This window comes from Vicugna pacos, chromosome 8 (genome assembly GCF_048564905.1).
Source record: "Vicugna pacos chromosome 8, VicPac4, whole genome shotgun sequence".
Lineage (NCBI taxonomy): Eukaryota > Metazoa > Chordata > Mammalia > Artiodactyla > Camelidae > Vicugna > Vicugna pacos.
The window spans coordinates 71,371,717-71,392,567 of record NC_132994.1 but is presented as its reverse complement, the minus strand read 5'-3'; positions in this window follow the sequence as shown (position 1 = coordinate 71,392,567).

Sequence of the window (20,851 nt, the reverse complement as noted above, 5' to 3'; positions counted from 1 at the left end):
GAGAGGCGAAGGGAGAGCAACCATTGAGTATTGACAGCCTGTCTCCTAAAATTTCTAATTGTCAAAGGCTAAGGCTGTCCCTGGAGTTTGCGCTGAGAAACACGCAGTGTCTCGTATTGCTCTTGACGGCCACGCAGTGAGGGAGAGATGTGTTTCTTGCAAAGATCGGGCCAAAACCAAAAAAGCTTGCTGGGGGAGAAGGCGCTGAAGACAGTGGTTATCGCGGGTCAGGTCTGGTCCTTAATGTGCTCCAGTTCTCACAAAAAGAGGTTTTGGAAGAAGACTTAGGTGTCTGTTTACTTCCAAAGGTCAGTCTGTGAACTCACGGTGAGGGGGGCATCTTTAAGGAGAATGAATTTACACAATGATAAGAAGCATCAAAAACGCATGGCTGCATCTTCATTGGTGCCTACACTGAGGATGTCACCAGCCTCCTGCCCTGAATCTCTGTGTCCCAATAACATGAGGGGCCCTGCTGGAGATGTGAGAGGAGGACTAAACGCACCAGAGTTCTTGTTTATTATTTCAAGCAGAAAATTGTTGCTGCAAATATACATATTTTGGACTGGCGGGTCAGCCTGCCCTGTAGAGTAACTGGACTTTGTCCAGATGGCCAGCACAATGCCTTTTGTTAATCTTTGGAAAAATGAGAGAATTATTACACTGATTGGTCCCTCCCCCCTCTTCTGCCGTCAACCTCTCCCTCCCCACCAACTAGGGGTCCTCCCGATGCCCTGCCATCCTCACAGTTTGCTGTTATGTGTTAGAGCTGCCATGTGCTTCAGGGATGGTTGAAATGTTTGGAAAACATCCTGAGGGTAAATGATATTTATGGGTCCCTTGTTTTGCGCTTGCTGTTTATTCCATTCTTCTTATTCAGTTCAGATCTACTCATCAAGATAAAGTGACCCTTCTCCTAAATCAGGGGACGATGGGGACAACCCCCCTACTCTTGGCTCTCAACTTCATCACTCCCTGCCAAAGCCACGGTTGTTTTCTGCCCACAATTCTTCTAGTAAATTGAAGTTAGGAGCTTCATAGAAAAAAAAGAGCTTGATGAGAGTCCAGAAGTCTAGAAATAGCTTGCTTTTAGGGTGAATGCCTCCTGTGTGTTCAGAATTTGTTTGTCCCCTGCCTTACAACAATCAAGTTATGGTACACCGTGGTGGCCGCTAAGATTGAAGGGGAGACTTTCAAGTTTGTTCTTGTCAAGAAGGAATGTTTCAACACGTCTATGTACTCATGAGACTTTATTCATCCTTCAAAGTGCCCACTAAATTCCGATTCTTCCGTAATTCTTTTCATCATTAAGTGCCTGCTATCTGCCCAGCCTTATGCTTCTCTTCTTGATCTATCATACGGTGCTTTTTATTTATTCCTACAGCAAAGCTGGGGCGCCCCTCAAATGAGGCGGGAGGAAACGTCCTTTTGCTGACTTTGGATACTTTCAACAAAAAGTAATGGAGGAGACAAAACCCCCTCATCTGTTGTTATTGATTTTATTATCAAAACATTTGGCCACTGGGAAAGTCATCGCATCAGCAGGGGGCTGGGTGGTTCCCACTCATCTCTACGAAAGACGCTGCATCCGTGGTGCTGTGCCAAACCTCAGATGCACGTCCATTCCCCTCTTGGAACCAGGGACTTGGGGGAAATCTCAAGGCATCTGTGCTGGTGCGGGTGATGGTACCCAGTCAGATCCACTGACGGCTGCTGCCTCACGTGCCTCGCACCTACAGACCTAGAAGAGTTTGCTGGTGCTCGTTCCTTCTTCCTGGATATCGTCTGGACACTGGATAGAGAGCTAAGCAAATGACAGCTATGGATAGAAAAGAAGGCAGGGGGCCAGGCCTCCAAGTGGGGGCTGCCCGGGGTCTCACGAGGCGGCTGGCTTCTCTGGGAGCATTTCCACTGTAGCGCTGGAGAGTCAAACCAAATTCTCCTTCTCTTTTATCCAGGTCTTCCGAGAGCCACAGAGTCAAGCAGAAGCTGCCTGTCTCTCACTTAGGGGTAGTCTCCTGTGACCCCGAGGAGGCGCGGGACAAGGACGAGGACGGTGATCTTGCCGTCAGTCGAGGAAGCGCCGTCCTCTTCATCGTGGCCTCCGACCCTTGTGTCACCGAGTTTCCGTGAGTGCCGCCAAGTCCAATGCGGGTTTGCAAGACTAAGATCCTCAGGAGGGTCCTTTCATTAACTCACTGCTCTTACAACAAACAGAATGTGAAAATGTCTCCCCCAGAAATCAACAAGGAGGGGTCTGCCTTATGACTAGCAGAAGGCTACCTCAGAGTCATTTCCCGCATTTCATCCAAATTAGTTATTCTTAAAGAAATACAAGAAGTAGGTTGTGAGCAAAGATAAGAGAGGAAGAGAAACAGCTGAATTTGGGGTAATTCACTACCGATCCCAGGACCGGGGCTACCTGTTTGCTAGTTTTATTTCCCTGTAAAGGGTTTATTGCACAACCAATGGTACTTCTTTTCTTGAAAGCACATTTGTGAGCTTGTAGCCCCGGGAGCTGGTGTATCACTGAGGAAGTCTGGCTCAGGAGCGAGTCTCTCCTGACAGGATTCCGAGCACTCGCAGGCTCCTGGGAACAGCAGGGCTGATGGGGGTGTTGATTTCTTTGTTATGCATCACGCCCTGGAGGGCACTTTACGGATCACAGATTCTAATCTATGTAAACGTGCTGTGGGATGCTGACACCAACTCAAGCATTCTTACACTTACTCCTTCTTTGCTTTGGGAGCGGTTGTCCTTGTGAGCTCTGTCAAAGGGACGGAAGCCCCAGAAAGGGCACGCCTTGTTCTTTCCACGTGGGCAGGAAGGTCACATCCACTGTGTCTTCCACATTCTTTGCCCCGTTGACCTACCCAGCCCACACGCAGTGCGGGGTGTCCTTCCATCCACACCTCACGCAGAACCAGCTAGCTCCAACACACAACTCGCTGTTGGCCCAGAGCCTAGGTATAAGAGCCCTCAAAAGATGTGTGTCGAAGCAAACTGAATCTCCCTGCTCTTTCCTGGCGGGTCCTCTGACGCCTTCTTCACCTGCCCTCGCCACCCACACTCACCTGTGCTCTCAGAGGGCCGGCCGGCAGGAGCCAGGTGGCTTAGAGACCCTCGTGAGCAGCGCTCCTGCATTGCCTCCCGCATCGGGTACTTGAGGTCTGAGGGTCACCCTGTGTGTATGCCGTAGCCGGAAACAGAGATTCTGACTAAGGAATTCCAGATACCCCGGGAGACAGCTTGTGTCTGGGACCCTCTCGGTGCGTGTCATCAGCCTAGTCCTTCCTGTCTGGACAGTCCACCTGGGACTCAGGCTCTCCCCGCTGAGAAGCCCTGAGGGGACTTGGGCATGGCCGAGAATCTGAAGCCAAGGAGACCTACATCAGACACCCAGACCTGCCTTCCCTTGTCTGTTTCCCATGGGCCAGTTCCCCTACACCTCCCTGCCTCCGTTTCCTCACCTGGCAGGGAAATGGCTGTATCGGCTGCACAAAATGTCGAGGAGGGATAAAGGAGTTGCTGGCACACATAAACCTGCGGATTGAGAAACAAGGCAGCTTACATGAAATTCCGAGCACTTAGCAGGTGCGTGGTACAAATGCCGGTTGCCAGTTGTTTTTTCTTGGTGGGGAGAATCCAGGTCAGCAAAGCTGGGCTTCATCGCTAAGGTGACTGACAAGATTAGAATTGTCCCTCAGAGTTTCTGATCTCAGTCTCTCAGGGTGACTTTGGGAACTTCCCGACAACCTCTCCACTTGCTTCGGCTTGTTCTGGCAGACCACTTCGTGGCAAAGAGTGGAAAACAGTCTTGTGGTGTAGAGCAGATACACACGCCTGCAGAGGGGCCAAGGGGAGGGTTCAGTCTACACCTGAGGAGTTTGGAGGCACACGTAAGGGCTGAGATGTCACTGGGCATCACTGCAAGGAAACTGGGTTCTGCCAGGTTTGTAGCCGCCGACTTGGGACCTGGGCAGGAATGGCGGGTATCATGTCACCTTCCTTTGCTTGCTACAGTGTTCTAGAAAATCAGTTTCTAGTTTATCCTTGCAGTAGACAACTGTGGTCCTCTGAACTTTATAGGATCAACTCACATATATAAGGTAGGAGCCAAAATTAACGTTTGTGACACACTCCCGGGGAGGATTCTCAGAGTAACACTGACAGTAGCAGCCAGCAGTTCCGTGGTGTGTCCCACGTGCCCCACGCTGTTCTAAGCGCTTCACACACAATCATCCACTTCCTTTCTGTCACAGATGCCCTAGTCTCATGTGAGGTAAGAGTCTTTCATTCAAACTGAGTGTCACAATCGGATTTTTAGAGCTTCCTCTAAGTCATACAAAAAATTGTTTCTTTTACTAATATTGGAAGCCCCACCCCGTCCACTATCAGGTGACCAAGAGATGCCTTGTGTCACACTGGACTAGGCTGTGGTGCCTGAGGATGGCTGTGCCCTTGACCAGTTCCTGCAGTGTCCTCACTGGGATGTCCTAAAGTCTTATTCTGTTCTTTCTGATTTGCCCGGATAAGTTCCATCTACATTATCCGTATAGGCCAACCAGCATAAACAATGCTTCTTTTCATAAAAAGGAAATTCGGGATACCGTGTCGTTATGAGAATTAAATGAAGAAATGTGTGTAAACCTCCTAGCATGGAGCCTGCTGCACATGGTGCTCAACAAAAGTCAGGTTTTTCACACCAGTAAAATGGAAGGACATTCCAGCCAAAGGAAACAGCATATGCAAAGGCTTGAGCGAAAGGCTGGGTGAACTGAGAACTCCGAGAGTATACTGATCAGCTCAGGCTGCATAACAAAGTACCACAGACTGGGGGATTCAAACAACAGAGATTTACTGTCGCACAGATCTGGAGGCTTGAAGTCCAAGATCGAGGTGTCGGCAGGGTGGTTCCTCCTGAGGACTGAGGGAAGAGCTGTTCCCGGTCTCTCTCCTCGGTCTGTAGATGGCCCTCTTCCCCCAGTGTCCTCACAGCCCCTTCCCTCTGTGCACATCTCTGTGTCCAGATTTCCCCTTGTTTATGAGATCACCAGGTATATTGGATTAGGGTCCATCCTAATGACCTCATTTTAACTTGATTATCCCTGTAAATATACTATCTTCAACAAAGGCCACAATCTGAGGTCCTGGGGATGAGGACACCAACATACAAGTTTGAGGGGGCCAGGGGAGGGGGAGCAACTCAACCTGTAACCAAGAGGCTGGTCACTGGATTGGAATGGGATAGCTGGCGGGGGTAGGGGCAGGCCAGAAAACAGAAAAGACAAGATGGTCCTGAGAAGCTGAGGTGGGGTGGGTCCTCAAGGGCGTTAAATGGTAGTCGCTGAACATCAGCATGTCATCAGTCCTGGGCCAAGGAAATTCAAAGGCAGATAAGGTGTGGCCTCTGACCTTAAGGAGCCACCAGTCTGATGAAGACAGAGCTTGGGTAGAGATCATCGAAGTGGTGGGCCAAGTGTGCCAGCGAGGAAGGAGGGGGCACAGAGGGAGCCCCTCCCCCAGCGCTGCCTGGCATGGACCAGAGAGGTTGGGTTGGGGACCCCCCCAAAGTCCTGAGGCAACAGAGAGACCTCAGGGCTGGGCCGGACTGGGCTTGTCCCCGCCGTGGAGGGGAGGACGGCCACCGTGGCCAGGCCTTCCTCCGAGTCGTGCCCGGCTCTCAGGAGTGTGAACTGCTCTGTGCTCCCGCCCCGCTCACAGCACCAGCTCTGCGGAAGGCGTCCCCGGACACTGGGAGGGGAGCGAGGCCGGATCTGGTAGGAGACGGCAGACGTGGAGGTGAGAAGTGAAAAGTGGAGTCAGAACTGATGCATCTCAGGAAATCGGCTGGGATGTCAGGCGGGTCCAGAGAAAGGCAGGATCTTGCTTCCCTGAGGCTGTAGTAAGAAATCGCCACAAACTTGGTGTCTTGAAACAGCAGGCATTTATCCTCTCAGCGTTCTGGAGGCCAGAAGTCCAGGACCGCGGGTCGCAGGGTTGATTCACCTCTGCAGGCTCAGAGGAGGGCCTGTTACAGCTGCCCTGCTGACTGCTGGTGACCCTGTCCGTCCTTGGTGCTCCTGGCTGTGGAGGCATCGATTCAGCCTCTGCCTTTGTCCTCACATGGCCTCCCTTCCGTGTCTCTGTGTGGCTTGCACCTCTGACGAGGATACCCTTCACTGGACTCAGGGCCTCCCCCCAATCTGGGGTGATCTCATTTCAAAATCCTTACCTCAAATACGTTTGCAAAGACTATTTCCAAATGAGGTCACCTTCACAGGTAACGGGGGCTAGGACTTGGATATATTTGGGGTGGGGCTGGGGACACAGTTCAACTCACTACAGGCAGTTAACCAAGTTGGGAGAAACCGGATTTGGGGTTGAGGAGCAGCATCTGAGCTGGGCCTTGCAGGGAGAGGCAAGTGGAAGCTTAGAGAGGAGGGGGAAGGGTATTGCAAGAAAGGGACAAGAGGAGGAAGGCTCAGAGGCACAAAAGCACCGTCCCATACAGAAGAGCACCATGTCAGAGGAGGGGTGGGCTGGATTTGGCATCTGACTGTCTCTCCCTCGCTGTTCCGTTAAGTTCCCTCCGTCACGACCACTGCCAGTGCCACGACCCAGCACTGAGTTCAACCAAGTGACATAAATGTTGAGCAAGGAATACCCCCCTCCCATTCCCACAGCTCGGCCCAGCCCGGGGTTGCTTTGCTCCAGTTCCTTTACAAACATTAGAGCTCAGTCAAAAGTATCCACAGAAATCAGGGTGACCCGGGAAACAAGCATCTCCTGCACCTCGACTTTACTAGGGACTCTGAGAGTGAAAAGGTGTCATTTTTGTTATGAAAATAAACCCTGGTGCCTGAAGGAGAAGACTACAAAAGTTTCATGAGCTTTTAAGGAGAAAGAGAGTAGTAACCCCCACCTGGTAATTGTGATAAGGCGCTTATCTCGGAGTCTGTAAAATGCGTACCCGTAGGAAGCCTACAGCAGGAGCCTGGGATGGGAGGAAAGCAACGACCAGAGGAGCCCGGAAGACTGTCTTGGACTCTCATTTGTCCATGAGTCTGTTCCCTAGAAAGGTCTGAGGAACACTGGCCCGGTAAGGGGCAGAGCGCGGTGCCAGGTGGAAGGGCAGAGCGCGGTGCCGGGTGGAGGGGCACCGCGTGGCCGCGCCGTGACCGGGCTTAGCTGTCAGCCTGAGGGGTTGCTGCTTTATCCTCCAGCGAAGGGGAAGCTGTTGCCTTCAAAATCAGCAAGGTTGACATTTTGTGCCAGGTTCAAGCAAAGCAAAAGGTTAGCAATTACGTGATGCGTGCAGGCAGGGTCGGTCATGGTCACAACACATGCCCCTCGTTCATCTCGGTTAAGGGTAGTTCAGGACTAGGCAGAACACGGGACTATCTAACTACCTGGAGACATAACCAGAGATAGGGCCGGTGCAGTCTTTAGAAAGCTGTGTTTGCGAGACGAGCCAGCAGTCCTAGCAATCAAGATGATCCTTTTCAACTAGTCATTTAGCTGCTAGTCATTTTGTTACCCACTTGTGCTCTTACTGTTCAGAATTTGTTAATTTCTTCTTTAAAACCCACACTGAGTCAGACTGAGTTAACTCTGCCCTGGGCATTTCCATCACTTGACATTGAGCTTCTTAGCAACAGCCGGAGGCGGGACTTTTTGGCAAATGATGTTTATCCATCTTTGAAATGAGACATTCACTGCAAGCAGATTTAAAAGGAAATTCCTGTAAAAGCTTTTTTTTCAATGATAGTCTTTTCTTTCTTTCTTTCTTTTTTTCACTTGCCTATAACTTTCTGGAAAATTCTACCTTGGGCTGAATTTTCTCATTATTGTTTTCAGTGTAAATTTGTTTTGTTTTTTATTAATGGAAAGTTCAGAGGGGAAAAAATCCCTTTGGTAGCTTTCGAATTATGAGAATATGAAAAAATATACTTTTTCCAATTAAAAGAAATCTTTGGCCTTTTTTACCATCAAAACTTTTACATTTGAGGACTATCGTAGACTCTAAGCAGTGGTTCTCAACATTGGCTTCTCTTTGGAACTGCTTGAGAGGCTTTTTAAATTGCAACTACCTGAGTCCAAAGATTCCAGAAAAATTGGCCTGGGTCCAGCCAGGGCCCTGGGAGCATTCAGAGCCCCCCGGTGGCTCTGACACCCAGACAGCCATGAGCACTGCTGTCCTAGGACACAACCACTCCAGTACCCAGCCTCAGAAAAAGATGCAGAGGCCTGGTGATTTCAGAAGGGAAAATCAGTTATTAATAGGGGTAGTTTTCTTCCTGTTAAGAAAAAAAAGTAGTTACACTATGAGTAGCACACAGCTCTGAGAAAGATGCGAAGGAGCTTTAGCTCGAAAGCCTTTATATCCCCCCAAGTGTCGCCAGCAATCATGGGCACAGCTCATGACTTTCTGTGGCTCCAGGAGTGACCGGCTCATCACTAACACTAGTAGTGAGGAATCCTCCATCCGGCTTCAGATGAGGGACTTCTGTCCGGCTTGTAGGCATCCGTGAACAAGAGAGAGACTCCGGGGCACTAGCCAGAAGTTTTCCTCACTCTGTGCCACCTTCTCCCATCATTCAGGGCCTCTTCCTGAGCACTTGTGAATGTTTTCTACACAGTGCCTCTACTGGGGCAGCTGGGAGAGACGTGTCTCTACCGGTCACACTGTTTGTGTGACTTCCACGACAGGCCACAGAGAAAACCAGAGTCAGTACCACGTAGGAACCAGACTCAACACTAGTCTTCTCCCTTCCCATAAAGCGCCCCCAGCGGGACCATGGCCCTGCTTCCCCTGCCTCCGTATTCTGGGCCAAGCCTTGGATGAACCCAGCTAATGATTCTGCCTCCGTTTGCGGACAGTCTGTCACCCTTAGCTGCAGAATAATGGCCACGCAGACTGTGTGCTCACAGATGGTCCCTGCCGGAATTCCTTTCTTCAACAAGCCTTAATTGGTTGCCCCTTCATGTCAGGAAATGTGGAGAGAATGTTGGTTTTTATAAGACACAGCCCCTGCCCTCACAGAGAGACAGAGACAAACCAATGCCTGAGCCGTCCCCGGGGCCTCCTCTTCAGCCTTGTTGGAGCATCAGGGCACCCGAAAGCCATAAGGAAGGGTTTTGATCACCGTGAAGTGTTAATCTGTTGATTTCGAATAGCTACATAATTTTGTACCAAATCAAATAGCATCACGGAGTAGGCTAATGAGAGAGACAAGTGTTGGTGGCAAGTTCACAACAAATACAGCAGGGCAACTTAAAACAAAGCAAGTTTTCTCTCTCAGCTTCAAGTCTGTGAATCAGCAAGAGACCACCATTCTTCCGTTTAGCCACAACTGGAGACCAGTTGAGGGACACCAGGCAGGCTCTCTGGGAAGGCATTTGAAGACCTTCTGCTGTTTGACATGCCACACACGTCCCTGCGTTGCGTCAGAGGAGACTCGGGGCTCCCGAGTGATTCCCAGACATGGCTCTTTTTCAGGGGAAAAAGTAGTTCTTCTATTGAGAAGAAGCAGTACAGGAAATATTTATATGTTTTACTCATTTAATGAGCCCTGAGTGAAATGTATACATCTCTGTGCCCAGGGCTCATTGTTGTGCAAGCTCTCTGAGGCTTCCTTCTTTAGTGTTTTTCAACCCCATCAAGACTAAAACAAACCCAACCAACAAACGAAAGTATGCAGGAAGGTAAACTAACTACAGAATTAAAACCCACAGGAAGATGCCCCGTTCGGGACCCTTGTGGGGCAGGGCAGCGTTCGCTCGTGTTGACTTCTGCCTGTGGGGTTCGCTGTCTACAGGATCTGATGTTTTCATCCGGGCATTTTTGTTGACAATTCCAGTTTTAGGATTTCAATGTAACGTTGTCTCACTGTCTGTTCCTGGGTAGGCTTTTCGTATTTCTTTTTCGAAACCCTGACTTTCCTCCTCCCGCCACCAGCAGGAGGGCGGCACCTCCCGTGGCGATGGCTCCAGCCTCTCTTGGGCAAGGCTGTGGGAAGCCCCCTCTGGCTGGCTTGCAAAAGCATCCACCATGGGAGATGAGCAAAGGTCTGTTAGACTCGTTTGGGAAAAGGTCCCTCAGACGTGAGTATTGAATAGATTGTGTTATACAATCTATTCAAAGCAATACATGATGCTGGACTTAGGCAAACAGCCTCAGTCCTGCTCTCAGATTTCCCAGTTCTCTGCAGAGTTCCCCTTCAGTTAAGAAATGTTTTCCTTATCTATCAGACAGCCTGGCTTGTTATGTGTTATGTGAAATGCCGCCAATGAGAGAAAATGGGAACTAAGTGACTTTCATTTAAGGAAGTCCCAACTGTCTGTCACATTAAGGAGAGTCTAAAAATGAGAAGGAAGAAAAGAGCCGCCAAAAAATGTAATTTTCTCTTTGACGGTTATTTCTGAATAGGAACTTGCACAATCTCACCCAACAAGGTGGGGTTTTTATCCCAATGAACTTGCTCAGAGGGGCATATATTAATGTTTCTCCTGAGAGCCAGGGCCCTCCCTTCAGTGATTCAGGCTTGAGTATCTGCTGCTTCAGAACCACCTGCTTTCCTCTTCCTTTTGTCTTTATCTGTAGGTTTTAACATAAGACAGAGAGCTGATACTAACCCTGTGATGGAGAAACAAATGCAGGCACACTCCCTGTCAATGCAAATACATTTATATGCTGAATACATATCCCTCCACTCACACATAAATTAATATGTTGAAACCCTAACTCGAGCGAATTACCTTAGATCGTGACTGTATTTTGAGGCCTTGTAAGGGGTGGTTAAGTTAAAAGGAGGCCATCAGGATGGGCTGTAATCCAATAAGGACTGGTGTCCTTATAAGAAGAGGAGATTAGGACACACAGAGAGATGCCAGGGATGTGCACACACACACAGGAAAGTCCATGCGAGGATGGTGAGAGGGCAACCGTCTGCAAGCCAAGGACAGAGGCCTCGGGAGAAACCAACCCTGCAGACGCCGTCATCTTGGACTTCCAGCCCCCAGAGCTGCGAGAAATAAACTTCTCTGGTTTAGGCTGCCCAGTCCACGGGATTATGTTTGGGAGCCCTCTCAAACTATTCTGTTGCGTGTGTGTGTGTGTGTGTGTGAGTGTACACACATGTGCATGTAATATGAGGAGGTAATAACATGTGAGTGGTTAGTTGCAAGGCAGAGCCTTCTCGTTTAATTAATTGTAGATGCTGAGTCCCACGAATGTGTTGCCCAGTAGAAGCCCCTTTCAGGGTTGCTGGATGAGAAGTCTGCTACTCCCCGCTCCGCTCTCCCATCCACAGAACCCCCATGGAACACTGGCTCACCTCCTTCACCTTGAAGAACCACAGGACGCTTCCACAAGAGCTGGATTTGAGTTCCAACCATCAGGATTGAGATACATATGTTGTCAGCAGCTAATAACTTGGAAAACTGAAATGATGGGATAGGAGCACGATGCCTGTCCCTTGAGTTTAGGAACCATGTCCCTTTCCAGTCTTGTCAACACCCTGTAAAGCACTTTGCCCATTGTAGGGACTCAGAACATGTTCATTGACTGAACGAGTACAGGTAATACCAGAACTAAAATTACAGAAGTACCCCTGTTCAGCTCCCTGAGCCCTGGGAGAAAGAGAAAGTCATTCTTTTCTGGAATTTGTAAATGTATTATTCAAAGTTTTGGATACTTTAGCCTTCAATTTTGCAGCTGAAAACTTTCATATGTATAATTTGTATCCATAGGCACTGATTTTTTTTTGGCATCTTCCACTGATTGATTTTTATTTTACATCTCTACAGTCTACTTTTAACTTTATTATCATGAAAAAAAATGCATCAGATGCTCACTGTGAGAAACAGCGTGAAGCTACTTTAAAATAAAAACCCTGGCTGAGAAAGAGATTAAATCAGTGCCTTTGAAAGTCAGCACTGGCAGGGCCATGCAAAGCTGTCCTCAGGCCCGTGTGCCAACATCATGAGAACAGCTGGTGGAGCCACTGCTCCTGAGTGACAGCCACCCCAAAACGCAGGCTCTTAAAACAACAGCAATCTCTGATTTTCCGACTGGCGGGGCAGCTCCTTCTGCTGGTTTCACATGAGCTCACACAGATGCAACCGGAGAGTCCCTGAGTTCTGCAAGTGGGTGCTGGCTGGGTGGGGTGCCTGGCTGCTCCTCCATGAGGCCACTCACCCTCCGGGAGGCTGGGCTGGGTGCCCACACCGTCTGGGAGCTTCCTGGTGACTGGAGGCCCACGCTCCAGAACTCACACAGCATCCCTTCTGCTACATTCTACTGGTCAAAGCAAGTCATGAAACCAGCCCAGCGTCAAGGAGTGGGGAAGTAGATGCCACCTCTTGATGGGAGCAGCTGCAAAGAGTTTGTGGCTACATTTAGTCAACCAAAAGATTGCGGCAGATCCAAAGTCACCAAACTCTCTCCCTCTGTGAGCAAAAGGGGGAAGCCAGGAAAGTGGTTCCCCTGCACCAGCGTTCTTCTGAGGAGGGACACTGAGACCAGCTCCCCCTGGGCTGGGAGTGCACCTGCTGTTTCTAAGCTTGTCCGGCGCCTATGGCTGCAGAAAAGGATCCCGTTCAGAGTGAACAGATCCATTTACCCAGAAAGCTGTTGCTGAGGTCCCTGGTTCTCAAGTTTGGCTGCAAAGCGGAATTCTCTGCAGAGTTTTTTAAAGTACTGATGTCTGGACCCTGTCTTGAGAAATTACAATTTCACTGTTGTAAGATGTGGCTTGGGTACTAGGGATTTTAAAAGCTCCCCAGGGGATTCTAGTGTGCAGCTAAGTGTGCAAAGGACTGCTTTTTAAACTTGAAACTGCCTTTTCTCATTTGGCAAGAAAGATTCAACTAACACTTATTTATTCTGTCTGCCTGGTTATTTGTGATGTGTAAGCGAAAGGGATGGTGTTACGTGCGCACACACGCATGCACACACGCGTGCACACGCACACACATGGCATGTTCTGGTGGATGATAACAAAGGAAACTTGCCTTCAAGTCAGACCAGAAGGGTGTTTTCTAGACAGATGAGCTTTCCCAGTGAGAAACAGGCACCCTGTGGGCAAAGCGCTGACTCCAAGGTTCAGAACAGGCCAGTGTAACTTGTGGTCCGTTTGGTTTCCTTAACCCAGAGCCACTGGAGCTGAGTCACCAACAGGTGATTACCACACTTATCTGAAAAATAAAAAATAAAATGAGCAAAGCTTCTGTTAGATCCTGGGATGCTGAGTCAAGCAGTACCTGCCTTATCTCTATAGCTGCCTATTAAAAGGGTCTTAGGATTATTCTGAACACGGACGTTGCACAATGCCTTTGGAGAAGCCCCCACATTTTTTATTTGGAAAAACAGCACTGAGCATAGCAACCAGGAGCAGAGATGCATTCAAACATCTGATAAAAGCAGAAGTATAACTTCTGTCTGGGGGAGTTGTCATTTTACTCATCCTTAAACAATGGACATTGGTGCGCTTCCTATGGGGCCTTACAGGCCTGCAGGGCTGGCTCAGGGTGTTGGAATGAGTTTCTCCGTCGCGAGGGCCTGCAGGCTCACTTCAGGGGCGAGACAAATGCAGAAAAGCCAGCAAAGTGCGAGACTCACGGGATAACCTAGTGGCGGTAACGGTGTCATTAAGTCAAGCAGCCCGGCGCCCAGGAAGCAGGACTGAAGTGCGTCTGCTTTCGACTTTTTCATGACACTTCACCAGGAGGCTCCCCAGACCAGCAGCCTCTGCATCACCTGGGAACAGGCAGCCCGGTCTCAGGCCTCTCTCCAGACCCGCAGAATCAGCAGCTCTGGCGTGAGGCCCACAGTCTGTGTTCAGTGAGCCCTCAAGGTGATGCTGACATGTACTCAAGTCTGAGCACCGCAAACAGCAGATTTGGAAAATGGATGCCCTTTGAGATCTACTGAAGTTCTCACAAAAGATACAGCTCAGAGAAATGGCATTTGGGCTCAGTTTCATGATCAACAGATGTAAAACTTAGGAAAGATACAAGAATTTTTTAAAAATATGTCTCATGATTCCTAGCGTTTTGTGTAACTAAAGGCAGGAAGCAAAACCTTGTGGTTCTTTTTTCTGTAGGAAGAGCCCAGGAACACTGGGCTACAAAGAACAGAACAGGGGCCTGGTCGCTTCCACCCACCCCAGAAAAGGAGGGCTGAGCAATCATGAGTATCAAGTATGTGTACACACAACCAGACCTTCTCCCATGGCCTGGTGTAACTTTGCTCTCATTCTCTCGGTCCGTTTTCTCATCCCCTTTTCTCTGTGGGAGGTAATATCAGGCTCACCAGCACCATCATGGACTCATCTTGACCCCTCTTCTCAAAGACTCTTCACACGAACTCTATGCAGTACCCCAGGATCTAAATCAGAACCGGTCTGGACTAGAGCATCAGAAAGACTCCCATCACCAAGAAAAGGAAGCACCTCTAAGGGGTAAGGGACGTCGTGTTAAGTGGTTGGTAGCTGCCCTGAACACGAGAAGACCCAGCCACCCACCGGGCCCAGAACCCTAATCACAGAGAAGCTCGTTCAGGCCAGGTTGGAGTTTGGATGGAGACCCCCCCCCGCCCCTCCTCCCCGGGTGGGAGCTGCAGGGATGCTGGCCACACTGCCCCACCCGCGGCCACACCACCCTGAACGCCCAGCCCTGGGAGCCAGTGCCGCTTTCAGAGGCCATTCCCAGGAGACTTTCTCAGGAGACACCAAATAAGGCACAATAGCTGAGAAGGGGACCACACACATTCAAAATGACAAATACTTTTCTTTTTACAAATTTAAACAGGGAGGTAAAAGCCCTGGATAATCTTTTTCATATGACAAATGAAAAAAGCATTAAGTTTAAAAAAAAAATCAAAGGAAACTAGAGTAAATATCTCTTTAAAAGGCATTTTGGAAGCATGCGCTAACTAAACATTTTTCCATAGTTTCTACTTTATTTGCTCAGAATTTTTTTTAAAGCCACACATGAATTTCATAGGCTGCTAATAAAGAACCTCATGCTACAGTTAAGTGATGTTCAGGGTCGCTGGCATGCCCTTTTTGACATCGAGTTTTCTTTGTGCAGTTTTTCAGGCCAAAATATGATCAGGAAGGAAGGATCTTTAGTTCTTATAGTGACAGATGCAAGTATACTGGACCCTTGCCTTGCCTGTGACACCGTGGTAGTTATATCATTAGCAATTCAGATTCCAATCTCCTAATCTCAGGATATTTTATTTCTAATTCTTTATCTTGATCTCAGTAAGTGCAGAAGGCAGTTTAAAAAGAACATTTTGTTCTGGCTTTTCTTATTGTTCAAGCCAGCTTTCTGAAAACACAGAATTCTTCAAATATTATTTTATGCTGGGGCTACTTTATATTCCAATACGAAGACAAATTAATTATCACAAAGAACTGAGAGGCGAATTTAAAATATTTTTATTTTATCCATGTTTAAAATGTAACACAGAAACGCAGGTGTTTTTTCTGCAAGACACCATGACACTCACAATATTGAGGGATGATGTGGCCCCAGCAAACACTGGAGACGGTCAGGTAACCCTCGTGTAGTAGCATGAGTTAAAATTTGGCTGGAGGACAGCCCTTTTCCTGCCAGGAAAAAAAAAATGAACTTGAAGGACATGGACTGGACTTCCTTCGCGGGCCCCTGGGCTGGGGGAGGTTGGGGTGTTTCTTCCAGCCCCATCAGACTTGCCTCGAAGTTCCTTAGGGGAGAGGCAGGCAAGGAGATTTTTACTGCTAATTCACTATCACCCCTGTCACCGAATAAAAGGAATTTAGCGGAGCTGAGTGCTTTGTCGGTTAGTGGATCCCATGCCGTCATGTAAAGGTGAGAACTGAGTCCAGTCTGGCTGGAGGACTCAGGGCAGCAGAGGGTTCACAGCAGAGAGAGGCAGAGCCTCAGGCCATCGCTGATTCCACTGTCCCCCCGTCCTTTATTCTACACCCTGGTGTCCAGGCCATCTCAGGCCATGCACAGCATGGAACATGGCCCGGGGGCCGTCTGGCCTCCCTTCACCTGGGAAAGATGAAGCTAGAGGGTCCAGGGTGAAACGTCAGGGGCTTTCCCGCTCCGGGAGGGGGTGAGGCTTTGGTGGGCAGAAGGCGGGAGGTGAGGAGACAGCCTTGGGCCCTCCGAGTTCGCTGAGAGCTGGCATCCCGGGCTCCGTGTCGTCTGGAGCCTACCGCAGGTGATGCCGCCTTACTTCAGGCAAAACTGGAAAGACCAAGGGCCTAGTTCTAGCACACTGGCGTCAGGTGAGCCTGTGGATGACAGCGAGAGGGCTGATGACACATCACGTCCAACATCATGGGCCCCCATGGAGGCCACTGTCATGTCCCGACAAAGAGAAGAGCCTTCTCGACAAAGTGGAGACAGTGAGGCCACATAACACATTTCCACACCGAGAAGCACAGTCAGATTTAAGTGCTTTCATTTAATAACAGAATTTTACTGTGGAAAACAACAAAGTGCAGCAAACGCCTATTCTGTGCCAAGCACTATGCAGGGCCCTCGTACAGACACAGCGTGAAAACTGTCCTCTGCTTTCTGGAGGCGCAGGGTGAGCTGCAATGCAGAACCAAGGAAGGAGCTTGACTTATTCTGGAAGCGTCTGGGGATGCCTCTTAGAGGAGCTGGGGCCGGAGCTGGACTCGGAGGGAAGGGAAGGTTCTGAAAGGCCGATGTCGTGGTGAACGGCCTTCATCACAGCCATGGAGACACGTTCAGGGAAGGACAATAGAATTTGTGGATAAAACAAGACCAAGTTGGAGGGGAGGAGAGTCATAATCAGAGAAAAGGCTGGATTCCTTTTCAATATTTTTTTATTTGTAACTCAAAGAACTTTCTAGATCACTGTATCCATCTATCAGCAGGTAGCCAGGCACTGGGGTGAGGTGGAAGTCCTCGAGGACATTGCGACCTCTCTGGGAAGGCAATCCTCTCTGCAGGAGGTGGTTAATGTCACTCTAATTAAGGAACTCAGGGCCCTGGGTCACTGAGCAGTCCAAGAAGGAGAAAGGTGAGGTGAGCTTGGAAAGGAAAGACAGTTCTCGAGTCGGTGTTCCTACAGGCTAGCAGGGTGGCACAGCACAGTCTATCTGGGAAAGATGCTGAATGACTTACCAGTCTGGTTCATAGCAGTCAGGACTGAGGTGGTCACTGGGCCTTCATGAAGGGGGTGTCCTGAGCCAGCCTGGAGGGGTGGGAAGAAACCCAAGTGCTCTCAGTAACACCATGGAAAGGCACCCTCAGCACAGAAATCACAGACCCTGTCACGGAGTTTATTGTCATGAGATGCTCTGCACAGTAAAAACAAAGCCAGCTCTTGGGAGAAAAATCGGTTGTGACCAGGAGCTAAGTCATAAATGTCCTAGCACGAGAATCATCTTTGCGCATGTGTGTTTCTTCCATCCGACCCCGTCTCATCTAGTTCTGCTTGCTAGCAAAAGCCACTGAAGTTTCTCCACATTTTGAAATCCCTTGTCATGCAGGGTAGGAACTTGCTTTGCAAAAGAAATTGTAGGAGGCAAGACCATAGAGAGAGAAAACGATCCTTCCATCTTGGTGTCTGGTTTTTGATATGGCTGCTTCCACACTCACAAATGTTTTCACTATTGTTCAGAAAACTGTAGTCAGTTTATTCTGAGATTTTTCAGAATCAGGTACAGGAACTGTCCGCTGCTACTCCACAGCGGGAACCACATGCCGAACAGGGCAGCACTAATGCTAGGAGAATGTCCCCTCCGTTCTACAGCTGGAGGCTTTCCATCACTTACAAAACTTACCTACTGATCAGATGATGCCTGTCAGAATCTCCCAGGAGCATCAGAAATGGCTCTTCCCTCTCAGTTCTTCCATCAGTGGTCCAGTCTATAAGAAAAGCCAAAAGATATTACTGCTTTAAAAGATGCCAGGGCCCTAACTCACTCTTCTCTCTTGCCATATTTACTACTAACTTCGCTTAAGTTCGGCACAGTAGGTTGATGGAAGAATTATAGATACATGAAAGGTGCTACTCTGTCTATGTAAAGGTCTCTGCCGGTCACTGAACTACGTGCTATGCATTTTTTAAAGATGCTGAAACTTGTATTCTATTTATTATTATTAATGAAATTGACAGAAAGAGATTTTGAAGTTTCAGGACAATTGCCCAAATCTGACTCTCTCTGCTAGGTCCGCGCTCCCCATAAGGATCCATGTGGATTCATCAGGCCCGTATTGGTGTACCAGGTCCCGACATCGTGTTTTCATTTATAAATGAAATCACTTAAGGGATCATCCTTAAGAGAAATCATGGAAAGAGCACTGGAATTAGTATTAAAAGACCTAGGTTCAAACCCAGCAGAGTGGCCTTGGGCAAATTAACTGCCACATGGAGCCCCAGCTGTGCCATCCGTAACATAGGGAGAGTGACATACTTGGTGTTGTTCTGATAATGACGTGAAATGAAGTGTTTGAAAATGCCTGGGACAACCTCAGGCACACAGTAGGTGTTAGGTAAGTCAGTCTCACCACCTCCTCTTTACCCTTGAAATCTTAGCATACAGAGCTAGTGACGGATGCCAAGAAGGGGGATGGTGTTTAAAGGAACACTACCTACTTAGAAGTGTTTCTGTTTGTTTGTTATGGGGTTGGTGGGGGGTGGGGCGCAGCAGCGGTTGAGTAGAAAGAGCTGAAAGTCGTATCTCCCAGAACAGAATGGGCTTTAAAACAGAAAAGTTTTTCAAGACAGGCTTCACTTCGACATAACCAGGAGCCTTCTGCTGACTTAGGGAATGGCTAACTAGTAGTAGTGATGCCCTCAGAAAGAGAGGACTTCAAGGACGATCTGAAACGGAAAATTAGGTGAGGGGTTGCCGCAGAGATAAAAACAGCAGAGTGTGGACAGGACGTTAAATCAGTTGCTTGCTTAAAACCCATTCGGCCCTAAAATTCAATGCCAGTGAATAGCCACATCTAGTCCTGTAATTCAGCCTCAAAAAAAAAAAAAAAAAGAAAGAAAGAAAGAAGAGGAGAAGGAGAGGAAGAAGAAAATAAATGAGATTAGAGAGAATTTTTAATTCAATATAGCTTGTATCATTTGCATTTTCTTCCTGTTACAAAGTCCAAATGTCTTGCAACATAAATAACAAACATTCAACCCGTTATTCAGCTTTTCAAAACAATTGTTACTGAAATGAACATGTTTATATGTCTATTTTTTATTGTATTTCATGATAAATTTAAAGACGGGTTAAAGATCGTTTAAAATGATCCTCTACATGAAAAAAATGTATAGTTCCCCGCAAAATCCAAATCTCACTTAAAAGTTCAAAAAGTTTTAGAATGACATGTCCAGAGGCACTTTCCTTATATCCAGCTAACTTCCTCATTTGCCCCCATGGCCATGTATTGATGGCTGAGTTTACAGTGAGGGGTGTTTGTGTCACTAGGAGGACTAAGAACTGTAGTGAAGTGACCGCCATAAAGAACATGAGGCTTGGAAGTGGAGGAAAGAGGGTGAGGACCGCTTGGGGGCAGCTGCAGGCACAGGGCCATCGTGAAAAACACGGAAAATCACATTGCAGCAGATTTAAAGGAGCAGGGAAGAGTCCCTTCTTCACTCTAAGACTATCAAAACAATCAGTAAACAGTATGCAGTGTGGAGTGACGGACTGTCAGACAATGCACCTTGGCAATGATTTGCATTGAGAATGGCCGTGGCCGTAAGTAGGGTGAGGATAATGGGTAAATGAGACAAGTATGTAGAATTTGTTTCACCTGCAAAGATGTAGATCATCAGTTTCCAAAATTTTGGGGCCTCAGGAACCCTTTACAAAATTATTGACAATTCTAAAGTGCTTTAATTTATCTAAGTTACATCTACCAATATGTATCTTAGGAGAAATTAGAACTGAGAAATGTTTAAAACACAAGAAGTGCAAGCCTGCAGTCTCATAGCCGTCAGAACAGCCCACATCATGTGGCCTCTGGAAAACTCCACTATATACTCTTGAGAGAATAGGGCCCAAGGGCAAACAGCATCTCAGTATTGTTGTAAAATAGTCTGACCTCGTGGACCCTCCGGCAAGCCTCCTAAATGCCCTTTTTCATAATAATCAAAATCAGAGTTCATTTTGGAGGTTTTTTAGGGGAGAGGGAAGGTGAAAGAGCAGTAACATCTACAGATGAGGCGGGGATGTTGCAGGAAGTCGGGCAGTTTTAAGAGAGGGCGCTTCCAGCTGGAAACCTGGACACTGGATCTGTCCTGAGATCATCCACTGAGACACTGAGCTACGGGGCAAGTTTTAACAGTGCTGTGGGTCAGTTTCTCAGCACATGCTTAGTCATGACCTCCTTTCAGTATAAAAACAATAGCGCTATCAACATGAAAAAGGCTTAGAATTAGAGGTGCTGATAATGAATTAGGTCACGATATATGTACAGACTTTTTGTTGAAGAATAACATATGTTCAGAAAGGTGCACACAAGACTAGAAGCACCCAGATCAAGAGAGAGAGCATTACAAAGCCTCTCTCTGACCCCTGGGAGCCACTACCCACCCTCCAGGGAAACTGCCGTCCTGGCTTCTACTAGCACAGGCTACTTTTGCTGTTTCGGGTCTTCGCACGCAAGATGCATTCTTTACGTCTGGCCTCCTTTACTCCACGTTATTTTGTGAGACCCCACCATATCGTTGAATGTACTTAGAGACTCTCCATTCTCACAAGACTCCACTGTATGGAAGTGTCACATTAATGTATCCATCCTTCTGTTGAGGTCTTTGGGTCCTGCAGAGCCTCGAGCCATAGAGAAGACCAGAGATTTGCTCTTCTCC